Below are 8,706 nucleotides of genomic sequence, written 5' to 3' on the forward strand. Positions count from 1 at the left end.
ACACACTCACACTGTTGTGCAACCATCCCCACAGCCATCTCCAAAACTTTTCCATCATCCAAAGCCATTAAGGAATTTCTGTCGGGTAAGTGGTAGGATCAGATTTTCCCTTATGGGAACAAAATCCTAACTTAAACACTAGGGACTGTCTGGCGGCAGGTGGAGGACCCGAGGGAGATGATTTTAGGGGGTCAAACGCGGCCTGAGTGAGGGACAGCAGAGCGCTGAGTAGAAATAGGGGCGGTAGTGTGGTCCTGGGCGAAATACACAGATCTGTGTGATGAATCGCGCGGGAGAGAGGGGATGGCGTCCAGGGTAAACCCAACTTTCCGGGTTGGGTACCTACTGGAGTCATTTACGAGAACAAGGTTATAAACAAGAAAGAACAGGTTGGTTGGGTTTCTAAAGTCAGCTGTGCTCTACGATTTCCGCCCACACGCTGCGCGAGGTAACACTGTCCCCCTCCCTTGCCCCACTCCACACCTTATCTCCCCGACCTCGATGGACGCAAATCCTATTTCATGCTAACAAAGCGGGCAAAGGAAAGGATGGATTCCCCGTAATCTTGTGGTTTTGCTGGCGGGAAGACTGAATGAGTACGTGGCTGAGATCCAGTTCGAAGTGTGAACTGGCAGATGAATGGGAAGTCAGCCAGAGCCCTGGGGGCACCCCCGGCTTAGGGATCCGGTATCCACTTCTCCAGCTATTAGTGGCACCCTATGGCATCGGTCCCACTCTGACCCTCAGAGTCTTGCCCAAAGCTACATGGAGCTGCCCGAGGAGCCCCCACTGCCTGGAAGAGGCATGACAGAGGTCCCAGCATGGCACCTGACATCATCGTCACGCACCTGTTGATGGAAGCTGGCTCCCTGCCTCACACGAGGGGGAAGGACGGAGTGAGGGCTTGATCCCGGCCATCATTCTGCAAAGTGGCGGCGAAGACAGCCTCGGACTGGGAACAAGAGTGTAGACCGGAGGTCAGTAGACAACAACCCGGGAGCCAAACCCGAGAGGCCACCTGCTGTTGGACAGCCCAGCCTCTAAGTGTGGTTTCTACATTTTTAAACGGCAGGGGATAAAAACCCAAAGAAGAAAATGTTTTGTGACCCGTGAAATGAAATGAAACTCATACTTCAGTGTCCGTAAATAAAGTTTTATTGGAACACAGCCTTGCTCTTTCTTTCCCTCATTGTTTATGGCTGCTTTGGGATTACGAGGGCAAAGGTGAGAAGCTGCCACAGAGCCCGGATGGGCCACGAAGACCACGATATTTCACGGAGGATGTCTGCCCACTCCTAGTACAGACCTTGAGGGCGCAACGCTTTTGCTTGGGGCGGAAGAGAACTCTGGGTCAGTGGGGGTGGGGAGCGTTAGCCTAGCACCTTTCACCTGCCTGGGAGCAACCAGGGTAGTCTAACACCCAAGTTCGGCTCCCAAAGGAATGTCCAACCGTGGCTTTGACGGGCATCGTGAAGGAAAAGCTGCCCAGCGTGAAGACCCAGCGCCCTCGAGGGTTCAAGCCGAGAGTCTAAAGGATGAGTGGGTATTACCTCCGCAAGAGGAAGACAGACCGGAACAGCATTTGCAAAGGCCCTGGGGAGCACACAGACTTTCAGGAGCAAAGAAGGACCAAAAGGGTAACGTGGCCAGAGTTGGGTGATGGGGGGAGGTGGGGGTGTGGCAGGGACAGGCAGGGGGTCGGGCGTGGGGGCCTGCCTGCTGGTCAGTAAGCGAGCCCCGCCTCCTTTTCCTACCTTCCTTTCCACTTGACTCCCCTTTCCAGCAGGCCGGATCCAATTTGAGCAGAGGAACTGGATGAATTATCACGCGTTCACACCTTGGTTATATTATCCAGCCATAAACGTTCAATTAAGGAGACTAAGTGCATGCAAATGACCTAAGCTGTAATTTAGTGCGACTTGAAGAAAGATTGGAGGTGGTTTGGACAGTAGAATCACCACCTGTATCAAGTAGGTGTGTGCGAAGGAGATAATTTGAATAAGGTACTTAGCGCCGTGCCCGGGACATCGTAAGGGCTCGATATACACTCCCTATTATTATTATTGCCATCATCCCAACCCCACTGATCATCATTTTTATTTCCTGGACAAGGAATGAAATCATTAGTCGAAGAGAATCATTAAGATAGGCATACTTTTTTTTTTAATCTTTGTTTTTAACATTTTCACGACTGTTATGGAGGCATCATCCTTTCTCTTGCCATTTAGAATCTTAAACTCATGAGATTATTTGAAGAAGATGAGACCGGGGGGCTTGGGTGGCTCGGTCGGTGGAGCATCCGACTTCGACTCAGGTCACGACCTCACGGTGTGTGGGTTCGAGCCCCGCCTCCGGCTGTCTGTGCGAAGCCCACTTTGGACCCTCTGTCTCCCTCTCTCTCTGCCCCTCCCCTGCTTGTGTGCCCTCTCTCGCTTTCGCTCTCTCTCTCTCTCTCTCTCTCTCTCTCAAAAATGAATAAACATTTGGGGCGCCTGGGTGGCTCAGTGGGTTAAGCATCGACTTCGGCTTAGGTCATGATCTCACAGCTCGTGAGTTCGAGCCCCATGTCTGGCTCTGTGCTGACAGCTCGGAGCCTGGAGCCTGTTTCAGATTCTGTGTCCCCTTCTCTCTCTGTCCCAACCCACTCGCATTCTGTCTCTGTCTCTCTCAAAAATAAATAAACATTAAAAAAAATTTTTAAATCAATCAATAAATAAACATTTAAAAAATAAATTAATTGAACACGATGAGACCACACAGGTTCTGCTCACTGCTCCCCGCCAGGAGACGCCAGGAGAAGGAGCCTCTGAGGAGAGCACGCTCCCCAGGCAGAGACAAGCACAGGTCGGGTCTCAGGGGGACTTGCCACCTCCTATGTCCCGGGGTGCCCCCCAGTCCCTGGAAACCCAACACCGGAGGGAGGGAGGGAAGCGTCTGCTACCAGCATGGGCTCAGAGTGCTGAGTCAGCCCGAAGCTGTAAGGTGAGTAATTGCCCTGTGGTTGCTCAGCTCTGACCCACAGTCTGGATCAAAGAAGAAAGCTCCAGAGCTTTCAGTCCTGCAGAGAGGCCCCTGGTCTGATGAATAGCGCGAGTGTCCTCATCTGAACCCTCTTCCCTTCCTCTTCGGGTTCCAGACCTCCCCGCAGCGCCGCACTGGCGACCTGTCTGGGAGGACCGTCCGGCCACCTGGGCCTGGGCCTGTCTGGGGGTCGGGGGCTGCGTAGGATTCCTGGTCCTGGCCGCTGTGCCTCTGGGTGCTCCCTCCCCGGCCGCCCCGGCTCCCTGTTCGAGCCGGGGAGAGAACAACAACGAGGACACTGACGGGCAGGGCTTGGGGACCCGACTGCCTGTGTCAAACCCAGCCCTGCCACCCTCCAGCTGTGTGATCTTGAACAAGCGACCTAACCTGTCTGCGCCTCATTTCCCTTACCTGTTAAATGGGAATAATAGCTAATTCCCTTTGAGGATTACATAGGACACGACAAGCGCTGAGAATGGTGTCTGGCATACAGTAGGTGCTCCATAAATCCTGGTTCTGCAAGCTAATCATGCCGAGTGCCTGGGTGGGCGGCATGAGTGCACGCCCTGCACAGCCGCACAGGGCCCAGCACTTCGGAGAGCCCTGGCCGGGCCTCCCGGGGGGCTCAGTCGGTTAAGCGTCTGACTTCGGCTCAGCTCATGATCTCACGGTTCGTGGGTTCCAGCCCCGCGTCGGGCTGTGCGCTGACAGTGTGGATCCTGCTTGGGATTTTCTCTCTCTGCCCCTCCCCTGTTCTTTCTCAAAATAAATAAATAAACATTAAAGAAGAAGGGGGAGGAGGAGGAGGAGGAGGAGGAGGAGGAGAACCGTCCGTGGCTTAATGCTTTGCTCTCGCTGTATTGAAGTTCTTAGTAATTTTCGAGAAGCGACCCCACTGTTTCACTCTGCCCTGGGCCCCACGGCTTAGGCAGCAGGTCCTGTGGCTCCCATTTATGGGGCCCCTCTGTGCCAGGTGCTACCGAGGCACTTTGCAGACGCAACCCCGCAGCCTTCCCTTTGATCCGACCAGCTTGGTGCTCTCAGATGAAGACACAGAACTCCCAAGTGGCTCTCCCTAAAAGCTCACTGTGTAGGGGTGAGGTGTGGCCTCAGAGGCTGGCAGAGCGTCCCCCAGGCCCCATTCCCCTCCCCGGTCTCTCTCTGAAAGCTTGCAGGCTGCCTTCGCCTCTGTGTCCCTGATTGGAAGCTTGAAGCTGGTCAGAAGGAGTCTGGGGTCCCTGAGATAGATTTGTTAGATTCATCCGCAAAGGAAACATCATCTATCCCAGATGCCTTCATTAAATTGTATAAGGGTTTATAGAGTAGACAGAGTGGGAGCTTGCGGGCAAGAGTCTGCTAACGTACGTGGTTGTTTTTCCAGCCAGTGTAATATGCACGTTCGCACATACGTTACCTGAATTAGCTGCTGACCCCTGGGAAATTTTACCCAAAATCCCAATGCATAGCTTCCCTTAAGGCATCAGCCGATCTGGCGACTCTGGGCCTTTGCCCCCAGCTAGCCCACGGGGCAGGGCTGAGCAGCAGTTGCCCTAATTTTAAGGTGGGGTGTGGGCCTTGCAGCCAGCCAGGGCTCCCTCCCCTCCCTGGGGCCGATCTCACTACCGGTTCGCTCTTAGGGTCTCTCTGGCCCCCAATACCATCAGCTTCCTGGGCCCTGCAAGCTTTGAGCTTGACTTCGGTCGCAACCCAGAGAGGAACAGCTGTCCACAAAGGACACTGGTCCGGGGTCAGAGGAGCCGGGTGGACCTCCCAGCCCTGCCCCTGCACCATGAGGCCAGGCAGAGACAAGACCACAGGCTTCGGAGCCAGACGGGCAAGCTCAAGGTTGATTCCCAGTGTCCCACCAGCTCAGTCTCTGTGACGCAGCGTGCGTGCGCTCACTTCTGTTCCTTCAGCTGTGACACGGGGACAGCAGTGCCCCCCTTCATTTGTCCTGCTGCCACACTGCGCCTGGCACCTTGCCTTCTTTGTCTCCAGCCGTCCCCGGATCTCTGCTAGGTGTGATCGCCATGAGCCATTGAAACGGAGGCCGAGAGATCTCCCAGTCACAGAACCAGTAACAGATGCTAAGTTAGGATCCAGCCCCCCACAGGCCTGTGTGGAGACCAGTGGCTTTGCTGTGTGTTTGGGGGGGAAGGGGGGGAAGAAGCAGCCTGAAGCAAAGGCACTTAGCAGGGAGGGGTTCCGGTCCCTGACTCGTGGGACTCAGCCGAGGGCCCGGGGTGGGAAGAGAGGTGTGCATTAAGCGTCTTACTCTGATCCCCTCGTGCCTGGGGCAAAAGGAAGAACTGCCTGCTAATCCCGACACCCACGCAGCTCTGCTGTGGGGAAACTCCGGAGTCTGGAGTGGCCGGCGGGGGGCACATACTGTTCTTCCTCCGACGTGTGTGGCCCTGAGGTGGTCAGCAGCAGGGGAGGAAGGGGGTGACGGGGGCTGAGCAGACCCCAGGGAGCCAGTGGTGGCAGGGACGGTGGCCTCGGGTTCACCAGGTGATGGCCTGAAAGACAGTGAGAGAGCCTGGGAGCCCAGGTGACCCACTCAGAGCACCTGGAGGACACCTGCGACTCCCGATCACATACTGTTCACATGTATGTGTATGCACGTGTGTGCACGTGTGTGTGTATATGTGTGCACGTGCGTGCATATGCATGTATCTGCATATGTATGTGTGTGCACGTGTAGCGTATCTATGTGTGCATCTGTGTGTATCTGTGTGTGTCTGCGTGTGCACGTGTATGTGTCTGAATGTGTGTACACGTGTGTATGTGTATCTGTATGTGTACATGGGTGTGTATGTAGGTGTATGTTGTACATATGCATATGTGTATCTGTAGGTATAGGTGTATGTATATATGTATCTATTTATATATAATAACACGTGCACATGTATATATTTAGAAATACGCATGCATGTGAGTATATTATGTATGTGCATATACCTGTACACACACTTATACATGTGTATCTGCATATAATATGTATATATGTGTGTATACATGTATGCTTACTTCTACATGTACATATGCATGTAACATGCATATATATGTGTATATCTTACATACCTTGAGCCTTAGGATACAATTATCCAGTTAATGAAATTAAAAAGCCTTTGCAATGGGTGGAGGTGGTCGAAAGATACAAACCTCTGGTTATATAATAAGGGTTGGGAATGTGAAGTAGAAGCATGACGACTGTAGTTAACAATACGTATTATATGTTTGAAAGTTGCTAAGAGAGTAGATCTTAGGGGCACCTGGGTGGCTCAGTCGGTTAAGCATCCAACTTCGGCTCAGGTCACAGTTGCATGGTTCGCATGCTGGCAGCATGGAAGCCCCTCCCCTGCTCGCTGTCTCTCTCAAAATAAGCAAATACACCTAAAAGAGAGAGAGAGAGAAAGAGAGAGAGAGAGTAGATCTTAAAAATTCTCATCACGAGGAAAAATCTTGTGCAGATGATGTCTCTTCCTCACGATGGTCTGCGGGTGCCACTGTGGGAAAAGCAGATGATACCAATGGCCCAGCTGATGCCAGGAGGAGGGAGCAGGGAGCCCTTCCGGGGACGGGTGTATCTTTCGGCTTGTGCCTGCTGAGACAAGGGGGGTCCGCGATGACAGCTCGTCACCTCCGCCCCTTAGCCACCTTGGCCGCACTCTGTCATAACTTCACTTCTCCCCCTGCCCCCACAGGGGAAAAAAAAAGAAAATCGTGACCATGTGTGGGGATGGGTGTTAAGTAAGCTTATGGGGGTAATCATTTCTTAATATATATGTATGTACATTGTATACCTTAAAGTAATACAATGTTGTATGTCAATGATCTCAATTGTAAAAATAAATCAATAAGTACACAATGCTTAAAAGCCTTTGTATATCTTAGTACTGAATGAGGCCTCTGAGGAGGGGTTAGAAATCTTGAAAGTGGGCCTCATGCCCTGCTGTTAAAAAGGCAACCTACAGAGAAAGACAGATACCATATGTTTTCACTCTTATGTGGATCCTGAGAAACTTAACAGCAGACCACGGGGGAGGGGAAGGAAAAAAAAACAAAAAAAGAAGTTAGAGAGGGAGGGAGGCAAACCATAAGAGACTCTTAAAAACTGAGAATAAACTGAGGGTTGATGGAGGTGGGGGGGAGGGGAAAGTGGGGGATGGGCATCGAGGAGGGCACCTGTTGGGATGAGCCCTGGGTGTTGTATGGAAACCAATTTGATAATAAATTTCATATTAAAAAAAAGGATAAAATATAGAAAAAAAAAGGCAACAGACGAGGTGCCCGGGTGGCTCAGTCGGTTAAGGATCCTACTCTTGATTTCGGGTCAGGTCATGATCTCACGGTTCGTGAGATCGAGCCGAGTCGGGCTCTGCCCTGAAAATGCGGAGCCTGCTTGGGATTCTCTCTCCCTCTCTCTCTGCCCCTCCCCCACTTGCGTGCTCTCTCTCTATCAAAATAAACATCGAAAAAATTAAAAAAAAAAAAGCAGGCAGGAGACTTTCCGACGAATACAAACAGAACGGTCTCTGAGACCTCGTTTCACCCAGCAGCTGAGGCCCAGACAGAAGGAACTACAGACACATAACCTCCTGTTTCATTTTTCTATTTCTAGGTGACTGCCAGTTATGGCTGGCAGGGACCGTTCACAGCCGCCTCCCCCTCTAGTGTGGGCGCCCGCCCCTTGCAGACAGCAGAGTCGGGGCGACGGGGCCTGGCCCCCTCCGCAGCGGCCTCCCCACGGAAAGGCAGGTGCCCCTTTGGACGCCCGACCTGTTCTGTTTCCTCTTTGGGAGCTCTCGTGAAATAAGGCACCTTTTCAACCAGCAGCAAATGAAATCACATGTAGGATTTCGGGGCCACTTCTTGAACGCCCCCGTAACAACAAACGAGCGAGATCTAGAACCAAAGCTGAGCTCTGAGCTTGGGGACCCGTGTTTGCAGCCCTCGCATCGACTTCCCGCTCACCCAGAACTGCCTGCGGGGATGTGCAGGAGAGAGGATGGTGAAGGAGGGCAACTTACCCTCCGGGGGTTCTGGGCCTCAGAAGGCAGGTGGGTGCTGAGAACCCCTTGGCCTCCCCTTACAGCTCTCTGAGGCTCACGTGCAGGTACAAAGAATCTTCCAGAACAAGGCTTCCCAGGAACCCCCAGGCAGCTCTCCTCCCAGAGCTCTAGCCAGCAACAGCTGGTGTTTCGGCAGCTGCCCCAGAGGGAGTTTTCAGATGCCAGGAGAGCCTTCCCGCCAGCAGCCTTTAATTAAGAGCGCCATGATTACAGTCGCTAGGAGTCAAGAGGGCACCCCTCTTTCCTTAAACTTTGCCAATTTGAGCACAACAGCCTTTTCATGGGTAACAAGGGACCGTTTTGTACATGCTGACTTGTCTCAGGAGAGAGCTGTGGTCTGCAGAGAGAGATCTAGAACTCTAGAGCTCTCGTCACGCTTCTTACATTTGCTGGGAGATCACCGATTTCTTGCATCCATTAGCAGAGTCTGGCAAGTGGCGGGGAGGTGGCCAGGATCCCCTGGTAATTTAGCGACAGCTGCAGGATCACCCTTCTAGCACAGCAGGCCACATGGAGCCCGCCTGAGCCAACATTTGGGGGCTCCACATGGTGTTATCATAAATAAGAGAGCTGAGGCTGCTTCAGACAATAAGCCCCCTCTGACAGTTCC

At 52.7% G+C, this 8,706-nt stretch overlaps 1 non-coding gene across 1 annotated transcript; it reads left to right on the forward strand.

Moving 5' to 3' along the window:
* Nucleotides 1-6,489: 6,489 nt before the first annotated feature.
* On the forward strand, nt 6,490-6,576 carry LOC125924983 (small nucleolar RNA SNORD35). Its single transcript, XR_007458647.1, has one exon. It is a non-coding gene; the product is annotated as a small nucleolar RNA SNORD35 (small nucleolar RNA).
* The last annotated feature ends 2,130 nt before the right edge of the window (nt 6,577-8,706 follow it).

Source organism: Panthera uncia, chromosome F2 (genome assembly GCF_023721935.1).
Source record: "Panthera uncia isolate 11264 chromosome F2, Puncia_PCG_1.0, whole genome shotgun sequence".
Lineage (NCBI taxonomy): Eukaryota > Metazoa > Chordata > Mammalia > Carnivora > Felidae > Panthera > Panthera uncia.